Here is a 19,535-nt window from a genome sequence, read left to right as displayed (position 1 = left end):
TCCATGCTCATCATTCTTCTCTTGCCACGCTGCTTTCATTAATGTCCCTGCAAGAGGTGGTTTTATAGCAAAACCATCAAAATTTTCAGACTTCTCAGAAGTAGACACAACTCTAATTGCTTTAGAAGTTAAAAAATAAAAATGTAAGTGACTCAGTAATGTAAGGTTTTGAGCTATACAATAAATAATCGAATTAGGTAGCAAGGGCAGAAAGAAGAAAGTTTTTCCTAGGAGATTTCCTGATTCTGACAGAAAACACCAAGAAGTATACGAAAAAGGCCAGGAGTGCACTGTAAGCCTAAAGAAATAGCATCTCTTAAGGGCAGTTTTTATATTTCCTTTCATGCTCTCTGCTGTCAATTATAGTATGGATAGAATAAGAAAACAGGTACTTGTATCTATGTGGGAGCAAATGTATCTGTATATAAGGAAATCTAAAGTATATGTACTCAATGTAAAAGAAAATAATACTAATTCCTTGAAAAAAATTATTCAGCAATATATGTCTCGGGTAAGTTCTGGAATTAAATATAAATGCTTCAAAGTCTGGCTGTATTTTAAGTAGTTTGCATTTAAGTGATAGAAAGAATAATTGTGAACAACAATTAAGAATCATTTTATCTTTTCTATTTGTCACATTTTTAAAAAGTATCATTCATTTTTATTTAAAATTCAGGGAAAATTTCAAAGTTATATTTAGAGTCATCTATTAATATAATATGGAAAGGTCTGAAATTTTAACTTTAAAAAATGTTTTGACATTGGTATTCATTTTACTGTTTAATCTATTACTTTAATACCATCTGAAAGTGGGGGAAATCTAAGGATTTTAAGTGACTGAAAAGGGAAGGCACACAAATGATCTGTTTCCAGGAGTTGTAAAACTATTCCTCCTTAAGGGTGCAATGTTAAGACTCTGTGTGTTGGTGGTGGCAGCAGGGGCAGAGGTGGGTATGTGAGGGGTGGAGGTGGTGGGGGTAGTGTAGGAAAGTGGAATGGAGAAAGGTGATTTAATGGTAATCTGTGGTGTTAAGTTATCTTGAACTGTGGCTTGTCTTCCTTCCTTTTCTTCCTCATGTCTCTCCCTGCTACAGTACACCACTCAGAGCCACCTTCGGGAATGAATGATTATTTCTCTGATCAGTTGGGAATGCTAGCAGAAGTTGCCCTGTTGGGCAGTATCTTGGTTGTGAACAACTGCTTCTTCTGAGGTCTCACCTCACCACGGGAGAGGCTGCAATCAAATATTGATCAACACAGGGGTATAAAGTCCTCCTATCTCCAAATCTGAAGAGTTATTCCAGCTTTCTGAGATTGGCTGATCACTTAGCCAAGTCCATATTGCAGCTCAAATTCCCTTCCTTGCACAGATGTGAATTACACGAGAACTTCCTACTAAATCTCCTGCATGCTAACCTCCATCTCAGGGTGGTTTCCTGGGGCACCAAATCTGAAATATCCCTGAAATGTTTGACTAAATGGATCACTAAATAATTTTAATGAATATTCTGCAAATTATTGACCTGGCCTTGTCAAAAATGAGGAACTGTCTTAGAATTCTTACACTCAAACATCTTACAATCTAGTGAGAGAGAAATGGTTAGAAAACATTAAAAAATACTAAGACATGTTGGAAGAATAAAAGTCATAATTTATCATAAGGTTATATCACATAATTCATTTTAATGAATTAAAATGAATAGAGTCTCATCTAACGACAAAGTGGAATGAAGAATCTAATTATTAATTAATTATAATGAGATTATAATCTCATAGCCCAATGAGAGAGACAAAATTAATAAAGATGCAAAGGAAAAACTAAAATATCTTTATATTTAATCAAGGTGCAAAAGAAAAACTAAAAAGTAGTTATAATAACTTTTACAAAGAAGCAAGCAGTTTATAAGGAAATTTTACATGCATTATCTCATTTAATCATTTAAACCATTGCTGCAGGTGAAGTTATTAGCACAAGTTTATGAGTGGAAAAGTGAAATGAATGATTTTAAGTGGTCTGGCTAGGAAGCAGCAGAGCTTAGTAAATTCAGCATGGAGAGGAAATGAGAACAACTGCATTCCCAACTAATTTTGTCACTTACTCATCCTCTCTTTGGCACTGGATTGATGTGGCCAGGAATCTCATGGGTTCCTGACCCTATAATCAGCTTTTGTCCCACTTCTCCTTTGACAATAGTTTATAAGATGAGAAAAAGGTCCTTAGCTAGTCTTGTTCATTCTTAAGTTCTAATACTCTTTTTATTACTTTTTTTTTTTAATATTCCTGTCTAGGTTTTGTGGGTTTTTTTTTTTCTGTCTTCATTTTTACCCCCTGCTTATTCTTTCTTTAACCCTCTCTTCTCTTTTACTTCTAAAGTTGTAAGCCAGCACTGTGCAATAGAAGTCTCTAGAATGATGGAAATGTTCTATATCTGTGCTGATCAACATGGTAGCCACTAGTCATTGCGCTATTGGGCACTTGATGTTTGGCTAGCACAACTGAGGAACTGGCTTTTTAATTTCATTCAAATTTAATTGATTTAAATTTAAATAGCCATGCATAGGTTGTGGCCATAGAATTAGACATTGTAGTCTAAGCTTTCATTGGTGCCACAGCCCAGCTGTCTCTTGTCTCCTAATTTCCTTCCCCCATAGTGGTGTCTCCTTATGAAGAGGCTGCAATTCCATTCTTTCTATTTTTATACCACTCTTTCCTTTCCAGCCCCAGTGCCATGGATACCAGTTCCCACTGGGCATTTCCGAAGGTGGGGGATACTCTACCGATGTATACACCAGTAGTGTTGCCAGGCATGTGTTGCTGGGATAGGTACTATGGCCAGAGAGGCGACTTGGTCATTGGATGGCACTTTATTTTAAAATATTGTAGAAACATGCTGTAATTCCCCTTGATCTGTTTCTTACGGTGTGAATAGAAGAAGCTTTCTTTACACCTTCTCTGGTTTGTGTAGGTTTTATATATGACTAGTTAGTCCCCTGCCACTCCAAGTAAATGATTTTACATCTCTGAATCATCCATCGCCTTCTCTACTCAGGAAGATCCTTCTCATCTGTCCCTATCTAAACCCAAAATGTCCATTTTGCCTAGTATTTCTTGGTCAGAATTAATGACTCACTTCTGTGTGTCATCCTAGCTCTCTAATGCTTTGCTCATTATAGCCTGAAGTAGATTATTAGGATTTTTTTAAATCTCTTTCTACTCTACTAAATTCTGGGTTCTTGAAGGACAGGATCATGCTGCATGCATCTCTGTATCCTTCATGGCTAAAGAGAGTATCTGGAACATAGTAGGATCTCAGTATCTCTTCATGGAATTTACACATCCAATTGGCCTCTGAAAGCCACACCCTCTCCTCTACAGCCTGTCTACTTCCTTTTCCTGAGGCCAACTGTTAGGAAATTATGTTCTAAGGTAAGAATTACCTTCACACACCACCCTAGTTGCCCTCCTATCAGGGCCAATGCAGATTCCACCTAAATAAATGTGGGTTCTAGCACATTTGTTTATCAACGTATTTCTCTGCGTGTATGTGTTATTGTATTTTATTCATTTCTGGTATATTTATTATGGATTTCTTTTTATTTCCACAAATAACACTACAACCGAAGCAACATATTATCTGTTAAGCATCTCCAACAGTCAGAAGGCATTATTGTATGGCTCAGTGTTATCTTTGCAATCTTTGTGTACCTCCTCTTGCCTCCACCTCTTCTATTTTTCATCACTATCCTTAATTATGCCGACGAGTCCCATGATGAGACTGCCCCAATTGTAAATTTTCTGTAATTGTTACCTCCTGCACATGCCAGATGCATCTGAATTCACAAAAGCTCAATATGCATTTGACAAGTTATTAAATGCTAAACCAAAATGTGCTTCAACACCTACGCTTGTGAACTGCTGCAGTAAATAAAAGTGTCTGATGATGAAAGGTATTTATCCTATTTGATAATTTCAATTAAACCATTTCAGATGTGAAATTTAAAACACTCATTTCCTCAATCCTTGCTGCCTTTCCTTGGTAGTTTGAACATGACTCTTAGATTCCTTTGGCTCATGACATGATGCTATATTGAATATTTTCCTAACTGCAAATTTGATTTTCAGTCACATTCAGGCTTATCTCATTGTGTGTTATTATTATACTTGTCAGCAGAGAATCTTTGCAATTGCTCCTTCAAAACTTGCATAAATTTGCTGATCTGTAGGAAGTTATATTTAAAGTATTTTCATAACTAGTGTGGCACCAACCAATTATAATGGACACCTGCAGGAGCTCTGGGGCTGGTTTTTGGAAGCCCTCCTGCTAGGCCAGGCTTTAACCCTTTAGCTGCAGAAGAGCTCTTGGAAGTATCCAAAGTGAGGTACCAAGGCAGCTGAGGTTTGGTGGGCAGTGACCCTCTGGGTCAGGACAGCAGCTCTTTACCAACTGCTATGGAGTAGTTCAATAGCAGTGCACATCTGCTGAATGTCATTCTTAGTGATGTGTTTATTTAAGAGCCAGCAGAAAAGAAAATAATTGTTCAGGCATTTAGAATGTGTGTCTAAGGGCTAGTTTCAGGCTAATGTTTGTCTGGCTTTCAACTCTTCTTTGGCTTGCACAGTTGCATTTGTCCTTAAACAATTACCAAAGGACATGTTCTGCTCGGGGCAGAAATCACCCTCTTATTCTGAGAGACAGTTAATACATTGTCTGGCAGGTGAGAGACCTGAACACAGAGACTCACCCTTCAGAATTCAGGTCAGGAGTTGCAAGGCTTTTCCTAACTGAACCTTCTCCCTGAGTCCAAGTGACAAACAGGAATGAACTCAGCATAGCAGATGGGGGGAGAGGAGGGAAGAACATTCCAAGAAGAGGGAGCACTATGTGCAAAGACACAGAAGTGAGAAGCATCATCCCGTGGCAAGTTCACACAAGCCTCAAGCAGGTTAGAATCGTCAGAGATCTGGGAAGAGGAAGGGTCACAGGCAGGGTTGGTGAGAGATGAGGCTGGAAAGGTGCACAGGGGCTGGGTATATAAAAGATTATTTATGAGGGAAAATGTTAATTTATTCCATTAATTAGAATATTGATGGTAGCATTTAGAAATAAGAGAAAGAAATTTGACTCAATGCAAAGGATAATGGCAGATTATTGTGGGCCTCAAAGTGGAGCTCAAGGATGGTAAGGCTTCCAGGTAGAGAGAGACAACATTTGTCTGTTTTCGTTAAAATTAGATCTTTTAACATCCTTTATTACAGAAAGTTTTCTACAGAAGCTTTTTTATAAGCACTAAGTGGTCTTGGGGAAATATTGGAGAGAAGCTTCACAGTAGAGGCAAATCCTATTTATTGTTTTTTTTAAAGGTGTCTTTAGGTGAGAGGTAATCACACAGTCCTAAAAGATCTGTTTGCTCACCCCCATCTGACTTGTAACCTAGGCCACTAATGACATAAAAATTATCTCCCAGCATGACTTTGTCCTTCCAACAAGGCACGGTTAGAAGCAGCCAGCCTATTGCTGTGTGATCAGAACCCATTTGCAGCTGGAGCTTTGTGTGGTGCTGCAGGTATGCGGTACAGAGGCCTGTCTCATAATCACATTAATGAGGAACCTATCATCTTCTCTGCAGCTTCCAGCATTAGCACCTCGAATGATAACTTGGAGATGTTAAGTCCTAGAAGGAGAAGAAACATGCTGAGGAGGTTAAGGGTGAATCAGTGAATTTCCCAGTGCAAACTTACCAGAAGTACTGCTTTTTTTCTTAAATGCTAGTAGGTTTGAAACAATGTAAAAAACCAGTCAGGTAATTTGATTAACAGCTCAGTTACAAGTTTGCAAACTTTCTAACTGTAATAATTATTTTCCTCAATGAATGAAACAACAGACTAAGAGTTATTCAAACTGGTCTTATATTTACAGCGCCTAATTAAACTTCAGTGACCTTTTGGTAAAAATTGTATTATTCACAGAATGGGCCAAGTACCAGTCCACAGCTCAGGTGTATGAGGTATATTTTATTTTACTTAACAAACCCTTGCATATTACTTATCTTCTTGAAGACACCTTTGTAAAAGTGAATCTAATCTTTGTCCAATCTTCCTCACTTTCCAATTTAACAGATGAGAAAAGTGAGACAAAAGAAAGATCAAGTTTTTTTTTTTTTTTTTCTCCAAGGGAATCAACTAATTCTGGTGGATTGGGGTCTAAATTCTGAGTACGGAGTTTTTACCAAGCATAGGGGCAGATGGTCAGTGCACACAGGTGTTCCCTGAGGTATCTGTTGGTATCATATGGCCTTCGGTGATCTTTCCATAGAGTTCATGTCTGAGCAACCCCTTGACCTTATCCCTCTAGCCCCTTGGGGTCCATATGCTCTGGCTCTAGCTACTCTCTTGGCCACATCTAGGAGGATCAAGACACATGGCATCTTTTTCATTCCAGGCTGTCTGAAGCTTTATCTGCCCAACGTGCTATTAAGGTATTTCTTTCCCTAGGATGTTATCTCCAAGTTAAGAATTCATTCATTCATTCAACAACTATGTTTTAGGCAACTTCTATGTGCAGATACTATACTAGGCACTAGGAAAACAGCCATTAAATATGCTTATAGGAAACTTTCATCCTAGTAGGGGCATATAGGCAATAAACAATGACCAAGATAGCAATAACATCTATCAGCACCCATCATTATATACGCTTTAATTACTTAATTTGAGTTCCCTCCAAAAGCAGGCAAGAACTTGAGTGCTGGAGATAATCCCAGAAAGTTGGAGTGAGGGGTGAGAAGAGTGAGACAGGATAAAGGAAAAGCCAGTAAGCACTTGTAATCAAATTAATCACCACAGTGAACACTTGGGGCTCAATTTTCCCTCTATCTTCTAAGTTACAGGATGTCTTTCAGATTATCCACTTAAAGTTTGAAAAAGAAAAGCAGATAGGCATTGGCTCCTGGACCCCCATTATTTGAGGCATACCTGTAGATTAGCTCCTCTTCCTAATACATGCTACACATGTCTACTTACCATGACACAGCAAGATGCTGCCATTGCATAGAGTTGAGATTCATATGAAACACTCTGATGAAACCATGGCTGGACGCCAAGGTGAGCTAAGGTAAAGAGTCTGAGTAAAGAGGACCCTCCTTATACTGCTCATACCCACTTATGCCTACATGAAGTCGAATCTGTCTGTGAGTCATCAAGGTGCTAGCCTATTTCAATCTCTACAGACACTTAACACAAGGATTAGTGAAACAAGTTCCAGTTGCCACAGCTGTAAATGGTCCCAAGGCCTATCTTGGTGAAAATGGTCCCAAGGCCCATCAACAATCTTCCTTCTCAACTGTCCATTCCACATTCCGTCACTTCATCTGGTCTCAGTTGTTTGACGGGGTAAGCCCAACCTTCATTTCTAAAGAGCTGGAGTTTTTAGGTTCCTTGCCATTGTTTGGCTATGTTTGCTACAATCTTTGTTCATTGCTACCAGGAGACATAGGGGTAAAAGAAAGAAAACACCCCAGTGAAGAGTTGCAGACATGCTTCTCTCAGCCCGGTTTTGTAGCAGCAACTCCAGGTCCTCGTGATACTCTTTGTCAAATATTATACATCCCAGAGTAGCTCCTTTTGTTGTCATTGTTGTTCTTTTGCTTTTGGTAGCTGATCTACCAGCATGAGTTGCTTGAAATGACCAGGTGGGAGCTGCTATTTCAGGTTCAGTGGAATCCTTACTGTGTCTGCTGATGGAAACGTTCCTTCCCTGGGACCTATGGTGGCAAAATGAAAAGGTCCTAAGGTTTGGGAACAGGAAACACTGATTCCTTAGTGGATCACTGAGAGCAGTGGTGAGATAGGCAACATCTACCTCTTGATTTCTGGATTCGTGTAGTCTAGCTTTGAAACCAGAGTGCTGGATTTGGCCATTAACCTGGTGCTACGTGGCATCTGGAAGACAGAGACAACACTGCAGGCTATTTCCCTCAATTCAGAAGCTTAGTGGTTTTTTTATTATAGGTTTGCTGCTTCTGATAATGTAATCTAGAGCAGGACTAGTGGACCCTCTGATCATGTGTCCAATATCTCACTTTCTTTGCATAATAATGTAATCTAGAGCAGGACTAGTGGACCCTCTTATCGTGTGTCCAATATCTCACTTTCTTTGCATAAAATAGGTCCCTTACTTTAAGATGATATTATATGTAATGACTCTAGACAGTGAGTTATCCCACCCACCTGACTGGTTAGTGGTTTCTCTGCAGTGGATAATATGTGGTGCACAGTAACATGAGACACAATAGTTTACACACTCTATAGTGTGTAAGTTCACTAATAGGTTCATACAGAACCATTTGCCCTGCCTAGAATCAGAGGTGAGACTGAGAGGAATTTAAGAAGCGCACAAGAGGCATCTGTCACAGTGCTGTATTGAGTTATATGTTCATTTGATTACATTAATCCCTAGATGATAAGCCCATTTAGGGGAGAGGCTACATCACATTAATCTTGTGTAGGCAACACTTACCACAGCATTTGGAATTTGGTGAACGCTTATGTCATTTTGTTTTTTTTTTTTCATGTGAAGCATGCATGCAAATATAGTTAGAGACCTTTTGGGTCTGTCTCTTACGGATGAGGAAAGAAACAAAGACTAATGATGGTAAGGGAATTTTCTAGGTTCCTGCATCCACATGGTGGCAAAGGCAAGACCCCAAGTCAGTGCCACCCCAAGGTCACAGATCATCAGGCCATGATGCTTCTTCCTAGAATTAAGTCTTTGTGGTGGAGATTGAGCATTATTTTTTAACAATCCAAGACTATCAAAGACGTATTAGCCTCTCAGCATGAAGTCAAGTGATTAAACTATAAAGAATTATAGAATTAATTTGTTGTTATCCATAAATAGCACAGTATATATTCTTTCATTATAAGATGCAAGCCTGAAGTCCAGCCTACTGCAGAATATTTCACTTCTGATCTAATGAGTTTGGAAAGTTTTCACTTCTCATTGTGTTTCCACTAATTTTACTCCATCTTCTTTTGTTACCCCTTGAAATAACTTATATTTAAACCAAGTTAGGATTAGAATCACTAAAGCTGTACATTATAAGGGTTGAGTTTAGGTTGGGTGCGGTGGCTCACAAATCTCAGCACTTTGGAAGGCCAAGGCAGGCAGATCACTTGAGGTCAGGAGTTTGAGACCAGCCTGGTCAACATGTTGAAACCCCATGTCTACTAAAAATACAAAAATTAGCCGGGTGCAGTGGTGGGCACCTGCAATCCCAGCTACTCGGGAGGCTGCGGTAGAAGAATCACTTGAACCCGGGAGGTGGAGGTTGCAGTGAGCCAAGATTGCACCACTACACTCCAGCCTGGGCAACAAAGTGAGACTCTGTCTCAAAAAAAAAAAAAAAAAAAAAAAGTTGAGTTTAAGGAAGATTTCAGGGGGAGGATGCACACACTAACGAATAAGAACAAAATCTCTTTCTGCAAAGCAATCTAGCAGTTTTTGGTCAAATTAAATATTCTTATAAGCTATGACCCATAACTCCTACTCTCAAGTCCCTAGCTTAGATGGCATCTCATACAGCTCCACAAGGGGAATGTGTAGATATTATTTGAGCATCGTTAGTGTGGTGGAGAGAGTTAGAGGAAACTCGGTGTCTTTCACCAGAGGAATGGATAAATATCTTGATTTGAATACAGTGCGACTGCTCTAAGAAAAGCCGGAATTACAGTGGCTTAAACAGGACAGAGATGTATAGATCTCCATGTAACAGAGATCTGAGTGTCAGAAGTCCAAGGCTAATATGGCAGCTGCATGGTTTCTGTGGCTAACATTCCCTCTATTCTGGTTCTCTGCCAACTTAGCACTTACTCTGCCTCCTAGTCTAAAATGATTGCTCTGGCTGCAGCTAGTGGGAGGAGGGGAAAGAAAAAGTGGAGGCGTACCACTTATATTTAAGAGTATACCTAGAAGTCTGACACCTGTCTAACACTTGTATCTCATTATTCAGAATGTAAGTCACATGGCCACACCTAGCTTCAACAGATGCTGGGAAGTGAAGTTCCTAACTAAATGCCCATGTGCTCAGCTGCCCATCACTATTAAAGGAAGAAGAAAGAATGGCTATTAGAGAAGAATTAGGCCTTTCGGATGTTGTAAGATTGTAATAAATAAATAAATATTGTTGAATAAAACGTGGCAACAGTTAGAATCAATGTATTCCAGCAATATAGATTGTTCTTAAAAAAAGAATACAGAGTGAAAAAAAAAGCAAAAACAACGAAAATGGGCTAATACATAATACACACAGATATGTAATTCATTCTTAAAAACAAGTATGGAACCTCAAAAGGACAATAATATTGTGCTAAGAAATGAAAGTTTTGTCAGTCAAATCTACACACTCAAATCTAGTTCTCATCACGTGGTCTATTGGAAATTACATAAGTATTTTAGGGCCTATTTTTTCTTATTCGAAAATTTAATTATAATATACTCATGAGGGTAAGATAAGCTTCTATACTTAAAATATTTATTACAGTGCTTGATACAGTAAATTCTCAATACAGATTAGCTGTTATTACTATGTCTTTTTTATTAGAAATTGCATGAATGTATAAGATCAGAACTTTGTGTAAAGTTGACTCTTGGTAAATGTTGGTTGGATGCATGACTATAGAACAAAGAGTGTATTGAACACATAGAGAGGAATGAGCTGGGAAGTATTGAGTCACATACCAAATATGTATTTAATACCTCATATGTGTCAGGCCCCTGGGATACACAAGTAAGTTAAAACTGGCATAGACGCTACTCAGTGCTGGAGAAAGGCAATTAAAAATCATACAAATACATGTAAAAATTTCAATTGCTATAAATTCAAGGAAGAAGAGAGATACTCTTCTATGTGTGTCATATATATAAATATACATATATGTTTATATATTGTATATGCGTACATTTATAAATTTATATTTATTATATATATAATAAATATAGTATGCATATATACATAATATATACATATGTATGTTAGTATTCATACATACATAAATATGAGTGTGTATGTATATGTGTGTGTGTGTGTGTTCCTTTCTATGTAAGTTATGCTTAAATTGACATATAATTAGGAAATTACTGTTAACTAGAAAAAAAATCAGAGAAAAGAACATTCCAGGCAGAAGTAACAGCATAGGAAAATGCACTGTTGCAGCCAAGGCATGGAAAACATAGTGGACTGAAAGAAAACAGTGGGAATGGAGTGGAAAAAACAGAACAAGTGCTATGAGTTGACAGAATAGGTAGAGGTGAGGCCATATAGGGGACAAAGGCTATTGGAAGGGGTTTTGTCTTTATAGAAAGGGATACTGTATTAGTTTCCTATTGCTGCTATAAAAAATTAGCACAAACTTAATGGCCTAAAACAACACAATTATATTCTCTGATTATAGTTCTGGAAGTCAGAAGTCTAAGATCAGTTTCACTGGGTTAATATCAAAGTGTTGGCAAAGCTGGTTCTTCTCAAGGTGCTGAGGAGAGGACCTGTTTCCTTACTTTTTCAGCTTCTAGTGGCCACCCGTATCTTTTGACTTGTGCCCCATTCTCTATCTTCAAAGTGCATCATCCCAATCTCCGCTTCTGTCATCACAGCACCTTCTGCTTTGACCCTGAACTCTCCTGTCTCTTTTTTATAAGGACCATTGTGAGTCTGTCAGGCCCATCCAGATGGTACGTGATAATCTACCCATCCGCAGTTCCTAATTAATCACATTTGCAAAGTCTCTTTTGCCATATAAGGTAGCATTTTGTTTCTGAAGATTAGGACATGGACATAATGGGGGGGCTGGTATTCAGCCTACCACAGAAGCCATTGAATTTGTTCAAGCAGGGAAAAGGGCATGTTCAGATTTGTGTTTTTAAAAGATTCTCCAGTTTTCTTGTAAAGGATGAATAGAAAGAGGGCCAGGTATGTTTGTGAACCAGTTTGGGAGGCCAATGCTGGGTCCTGGCGAGGGAAGAAGGAAAATAACTTCATAAAAAAGAAGAGAAAATAACATTTTGGCTAAAAGAATACAAGACTGTTAGAGGTAGAAAGAACTTTAGAGAACACTGTCAGTGCTGTACTGGGTCTGGCTTGGTACTAGATTGCAAGAGCTGAAGTGTTCACCTATCCCAGCTCCACATTCAGTGGCATGTTGATAGCTTGGTATTGGCCACGGGGGGAGTATTTACACCATGGAAATTGGCCAACACTACAAATCAGGACATTTTTTCCCCCAAAGATCCAATGTCACAGAGTACTCCACTGACATTATGTAACCTACCAATTGAGCTAAGTCATCTCCCTCTCTTCCAGGGGTCTGCTTCCAGTAATATCGAGCTCACTCCTAATCCTGCTGTTGAGCAGTCCTGATTCTTAGAAGTTTCTTTGTGGAGACAGACCAAATGCTAATAGTGGCTGATTTTTCAGGTTAGGATTTTTTCTTTCCACTTCAGTGTTTTCTATGAGTTTTACAGTAAGCATGTGATACTTTTATAATTAGAAAAAAAGTCAGCTTTACTTTTAAATGTTCATTAAAAAAATTACCAACTACCACATGAACAAGGACATGATGGCAAACTTGTTTTATAGTACAGATGACTAGTTTATGATCTAATCACTTAAAAATATTTTCCTAGCCACCAGCTATGTGTGAGTTAGTGTTTGAATTTCTTGTGGAATTTGTTACAAGACTTGGTCCCTTGATATGTTCAAGACAGGGAGGAAGAGGGTCAAAGTGGTGAAAATGAGAACAATAAAGAATACCTACAAGTAGTAAGTATTGGAACATATAAAATTACAGAATATAAAACACATCATGAGAGAGTGGCAAAGCATGGTCTCAAGGCAATAGGAAGTGAGCAAGGGTGTGATCCCTGTAGCAAGACTTCCTGAGTTCAAATTTCAGCACTACCACTGGTTACATGTGCTCTCTGGAAAAGGACTAAAACTCTCTCTGCCTCAGTGTCTTCATTTCATTTATGAAATGGAGGTAATGATAGTTACCCATAGCATTGGGTATTTGTGAGATTTAAATTAGTTACTCCATGTGAATCCCCTGGAAGAGTGCTTGGCACACATTAAACACTCAAAAAGTGTCATTTATTTATTTGTTGGCATTCAACTGCACGTATTCTCATTTATTCCAACATAAATTTTACTACAGGAAAAGCCATTTAAAGATTTATTTTAATTATAGCACTCTGCCACCTTCTTTCCCCAACGGATCTATCCAACTGAGAAAATGAGAGTGATTTAACCAAGTAAAATTGATGTAAATTGTTTTCCAAATATGTTAGATATTTGTTTTTTCATATTTGTGTATTGAGCTTTAGTCCAACCCTATATGGTTCCCCAATGATTTATAAGCATTACTGCTTATCTGCATATTAAATTCCCGAAGAATGCTACTCCAGCAACTTGATTCAGGTATTTCTTCCTCTAGACTTTTTCTCTCCCCAGTTGAATACACACACCCCTGCTCTTCATTCTTTCTGGCAAGTTTTCTAAGGTGTGTACCAAGTTTTTAAGGAGCTGAAAATCACGTTGCCTTGAGTCAAACAGGAGCCAGCTGGCACCATTTATATCTTCAAATTACAAGAAAATGTGAGAAACAACAGGGTGTCTATGTAGGGTCCTGCAGAGCCCTAAAGGGCAGCTACGTGTGAAAGAGTCTATCATGTCAATGAGCTCGAGAATTACCTGTAATCCTGGAAGCTTCCTACTTGACAAAACTTATCTCAATGTGGTTTCATGATCAGATTTTTAGATGTTTTTTCTACCTTATCCAGCTACATCTTCAAAAGTTAGATGTGTTTATGAGAGTGATAATGGTGGGAGGATATTCATTTTGTTACTTTTTTGCTGGAATCAATGCAGTTTTTTGAAGGCTCCATGAGATTCCAGTAGATATTAAACATTTAAGTTTCCTAATTATTTATTATTTTTGCTGAGTTTCATCACATCATCTCTTGGGGTAGGCTGTTTTATAGTGCATCACCTTGAGAAGAAACAAACACTCCCTCATAAGCATTTGAAGTCCCATGTAAGTTTAATATCTCAGTAAAAACTCATAAAGGATTTTTATTCCAGTGAAAATGTTATAACACAATCTATTTGAAACCTCATACGGAAAGATTAGCCAAGATGAATATATGCATGATATTTTTAGGAAGTCAAAATAAGTAGAAATTTCTTAGCACTTCTTTTTGTGTACGCCTTAGTGAAAGAAGACATTACATAAGAAAAATCATATATGTTAAATCTGGATTATTAGAAGGCATAAAGTCTTATCCTAGAATAGACTTTTCTCACATATTCTTGTTACTACATTTAAGAAAATATAAGAACACAAGGACAGGATAATTCATTTTAAAATGTACATAATTATAGAATGCAAGGGAGCTGCTTGAAAAGGGTATAACCTTGAAAAAGGTTTATAGATTTAGACTAAATGAAAAAAACTTTAGGAATTATAAATTTTTCCTGTTGCATTAAAAAATAGATTAAATATTTCAGAGACTGATTCAGAAATCAGTATAATAAATAAAAGAAAGAACTATGAGACACTGTTACTGAGTTCTCTAGCAGCTTGAAGAAAGAAAATTTGTATGCGCCCTTACTTTTTAAAATGCACAAATCTTGTACTTGTAGAGAAGTCAATTTGACTTTGATACTTGGGTAGATACTGGAACTAATCATCAAGCAGTTTATAATCCCCTATAAAAGCACACCATTCTGGGTCACAATCAACATTGCTTTGCAGAAAGTAGATTTTGGGCAAGATTCTTCAAATATGATGAAATAAAAATTTCAGGATGCATTGCAAGATGAATAATACACAATAAAAATACAAATGAAAACTTTAAAATTGTGACATACTCTATATGTCATTTTTAGCACACCAGAATTTTCTCTAGCATACTACTGGAGACGTGGTTCTCAAACTTTTGGTCTTAGGACCCTATTATATTATTAAATTATTTTGAAGTACCCAAAGAGCTTTTCTTTATGTGGAATATAGCTATTAATATTTACTGTATTGGAAATAAAACTGAGAAACTTCTAAAACATAAGCATGTACAATCACACATTCCATTAGCCAACAGATTGAGAATATCAACACATGTCAGGTAGCCTTTTAGACAATTCCGTTGTGCACTCATGAGAGAACAAGAGTGCAAAGGCAAATAAGTTTCTAGTATCACCACGAAAATACTTGTGACTTCACAGACCTCCAGGTGTCAGGGGCCCTAGTGGTTCCCAGAGCACACTTTGAGAACACCATGCGGCAGGGTTGGTAACTGAGAGATTATCAGACATCTCAGTGAGAGGAACCAAGAGTGACTCAAGGAAAGAATTTATGAAATATCCCTCAAGGTGTAAATTCTGTCTGGCTAAAAGTTAATGTTTTTAGTAGAGATCCCTGGGTAATATCTTTAAGCCTAGGATTTTTATTCAAGGAAAAAATAATATTAGAAAGGTAAGGGGTAGGGGAGAAGGATTTGGTCATTATTTGATGAACATTTATTAACTAACCACATTATATAGGAAGCACTGGAGAGACAGAAAAGATCTGAAAGACCTTAAAGCTGTTCCTTGACATGTTCACCATCAGGGAGAGAGATCTATGTGCGCTAATAGAGTTGTGAACAGAAGTCTCAACCCAGTGGAAGGAAGAGTGATTTGTGCCAAATCATTTCAGGAAGTCTTCATCAAAGAGGCGATGCTCATGACCAGGTGTGCACAAGCAGTGCACATGCTGAGCAGAAGCACTCCGGGCAGTGAGTTCAGAGAAAAGTGCTGCAGGCAGAGCGTGACTCTGGGCAGAAAGACATGCAAGGGCATGACTCCAAGGAATGGTGATCTTTCAGTAGCTGGAGCAGTAGGTGTTGTTGGGGTAGAACATGTGGGAGAGGTTAGGTGTGACTGCAGAAGGCTTTTTATGCTCACTGAGAAGAGTGGGCATTGCCCTGTAGAGAACAGGAAGCTGCTGAAGTTTTTTTTAGCAGACAGATGATTTTTCAGAATCATGTTTCAGAAAGTCAGCTCAGTCTCTCTGTGGAGGAGAAAAGGGATGAAGCTGAAACTAGAGCTTGGAAGCACACTTTGGAGCATCTTGGAATAGTCTAAGCTAGAACACTGTGTTGCATGGGCTCTGAAATCAGTCTGCTTAGGTTCAAACATTAATTACTCCCTTCATTTGGGGACCTCAAACAATTAGCTAGCTGTAGAGTAGAGGAGTGCCAGTAGCTATTGTAAGAATGACTTGACACAGTAAAGTAAATGAAACATTAATGCACTATAACTTTGTAATCAATATTAGTTATCATTATGGGTGCATAAAATTATAGGGAAGAGGGAAAACTTGGAACAGATTTTAGAGATATTTAGGAGTTAGGATTCACAGGATTTTTGTGAAAATGTTGGATGGTGGTGAGAGACGGTGGAATTATTTCAGATGTTTAGATTCAAGAGAATTCTGGGAAATGACAGATAATAGGTAATGGAGGGAGGGGACAAAGGGCATGAGAATGTGGAGAAAGTAAGACCTATTTTCACATAAATAATGTTTGTAAAAATGATGGGAAATGTTTACTGCAGTTACCTCACATAATATGGAGGTGCAGTATGTGCCATTGATGATGAAATGTATCCAAGAAGTTTTAAGGAACAAGATGGAAAAATTCACTTGTGATAAATCTTGCAGACCCAATCAAGGGAGGAACAGGGTAACTAAGCTTCTAACAGAAATATGTAATTTCTTAAGAAAATTAAATGATCTCCTTGAGGACTAGAGGGTAACATGCAGCCTTTAAGGAAAGAATAGGTGCAAATTAAGAGAGAAGTTGAGAATTAAAGCTGGCAATGTAGTTTTTTCTTTAGCATAAAAAATTGCATATTATCAATGTATTACAAGAAAGATGAAGTGCTCAAGTCCACACAGCCAAAAGGCCCAGTCTAGGTAAGTTTCTGTTATAATAAGTCAATTTAGAATAATAAAAGTTGTTAGGAAAAGAGAAGTTTTTATTGACTTAAATGGTCAAAGGGTGCTGATTTAAAAGAAACACAGATTCTCTGAAAGATGTACAAACTTTCTCATAGATTTATGAGTAGTTTAAAAGGGAGTGAGTAAAAACCAGAATGAAATATTATTTTCTCAAACACAAATAACTGATGTAAAGTAAAACACCCAAGTGATCAGCTGGGCATCTCTGCGTGCTGTACTTATGTTAGCTATTGGCAAAGATGTAGGAGAAATCTCAAGAAAATAATTACTTGGAGGAAGAAAGTTACTAATCTCAAGGTAAAGTAGAGGAAAAGATAAAAGGATTAAATGGAGGGACTTACGTTACAGTGATAGTATTCTGAACCACTTATTTCTTTAGGAGAAGGGAGAGGTGAAGGGGAGTGGGGAACAATCGTCTTTGAAATTAGAATAGCTCATAAAATAACTAACTACAAGATAAGTATTATTAGAATCTGTGCCAATTCACGGACTGTTTGCATTCAGACACTGGTCCTATTTTATTATAGTCACACGTGAATTGACAAAATGTGAAGCATTTTGTATTTACAGTTCAGTGGAATAATTTTTCTGCCCTGACTGCTTGAATGTATTGTTTGACTTCAGGGAGAATTGCTCATGTTCTTGGAAAGGAAACAGATCTGAATAATGGTATTATCAAATTAAAAGCTGGTCTTAAGGCTTAAGACATACTAGGTATGTCTTGAAAGCATTTTTTTCTGTTCCTCTTCTGTTCCCTTACTGAAATACCATTGATCAGTGCTTAAATTGGAAATGTGGATTTGTAATCACCTTGGTGAGTGAAAAAGGATGCCACACAGGGTGTTAGTTTCCTACCTCAGTATGAGAATTCACAGTCTCTTGGGATAGAAGTAGCACCTTCCACTTGTTCCTCCCTCTGCCTCCCAACACACACACACACACACGCTCCCCTTGCTCGTAAGCCCTCCTTAGGGTTATAAAATGGGTGAGATCTTTCTGAGATCTAAATATAAAGGAACGCAATTTTAACATATTGTGTCATTAAGAAGTTTAGGAGCTTTTAGACACAATCTGGAGGTAGTGGAAAATTAGATGCAGTGTTGCATTAGACATGTTTTTAGTATTTTCTTCTTTTTGTAAAAGCTGTAATTTTCGGAGTTAAGAACCAATTTAATGTCCCTGGAGTTACAGCTTTTTTGTATCCATTGTCCATTAGGTGAATTACTAAGCCAAGGATGGAATCCATTTATAATGTATAAAATACTGTGAAATGTCTTAAAAACAGTCTTTGCAGGGGGAAAAAGCATTGGGAGTCCATTAAATTTGAAGACAGTGAGTTCTGAGGTTCTTCTTATAATCATATAATGGTTTTTTGTGCTTTGATAATATGATGCATTAGATATTGGAAGATTTATTTAAAAGTTTGAATTCAACGAAAATTTATATAGAACTCACATAAAATATATTATTTTTGACAGTCCAGACAGCTTTTAAAACTGAGTGTATTGTCAAAAAACACTTGAATAATATTTATTGTATTCTAATACAAATTAATAGATAACCACTAAAATGCTACTAAGTGTCTTATGGTGATATTGTCACTATTGCTGGCATTTAACAGGCTTAGAAAATTTGGTTTATAAATTCTTGTTTTTGAACAAATTCTAATTATGCCTGAAAATTAACTTGTTCTAAAAAGATTCTTTATAAGATGTATGTGATATATATGTATGTCTGTATGTGTGTGTATTTAGACACACAAACCCATTTCCAATGATCAGATTTAAATTAATAATAAGTTGAGGATTTGTGTTGTACATGTTATTGTACACTATATTGACTGCTATGGGATCCCAAACCATAATTAATGTTTTGCCAAACTCTCCTTTCATATAAAAGAAGAAAATTTCAGAAAAACAAGCCGACTTCAAATTTTACTTTATTTAATAAATAAAATGTTAAAATGTTATTCCCAGAGTATGTTCCAGGATCCAGGCAGCTGCTGCCAAATCTCAGAAAGTTATTGCTCCTGTAGCAACAGCCCTATATAGTATGTTGAACGATACTAAATTGTCATCTATATTGGTTGAAACCAGGTGGCTAGCAGCTACTTCATAAGATATAACCTAATAGTAATCTTCAGAAGGACAAATGTTTGGCATTGTTATGGCTGAAGTATCATTTTTTAAAAGTCAAATAGTGCTTTCTATAGTCACTAAGCAGAGAAATGTAATGTACTTAATGAAGATTATAATGAAGACTCTTAATGTATTTAATGAAGATTCTAATAAAGACTGATTCTAGTAAAATCAGCAGTTTTCCTCTCATTAATAGGATTTTGTAACTGAAACTCTTACTACCCAGGCTGTGATAATTCCTTGAGATAGTAGATGTACACATACATGTTCATATATCCTACTGCATAAATTAGAACATTTTATTTTCAGCTGAAAGTTATATAAACCCCAGCTAGTCATGGCTTAAGTAA

This window comes from Symphalangus syndactylus, chromosome 3, assembly GCF_028878055.3.
Source record: "Symphalangus syndactylus isolate Jambi chromosome 3, NHGRI_mSymSyn1-v2.1_pri, whole genome shotgun sequence".
Lineage (NCBI taxonomy): Eukaryota > Metazoa > Chordata > Mammalia > Primates > Hylobatidae > Symphalangus > Symphalangus syndactylus.
The sequence above is the reverse complement of the archived record's forward strand: the minus strand, read 5'-3'. Positions refer to the sequence as shown.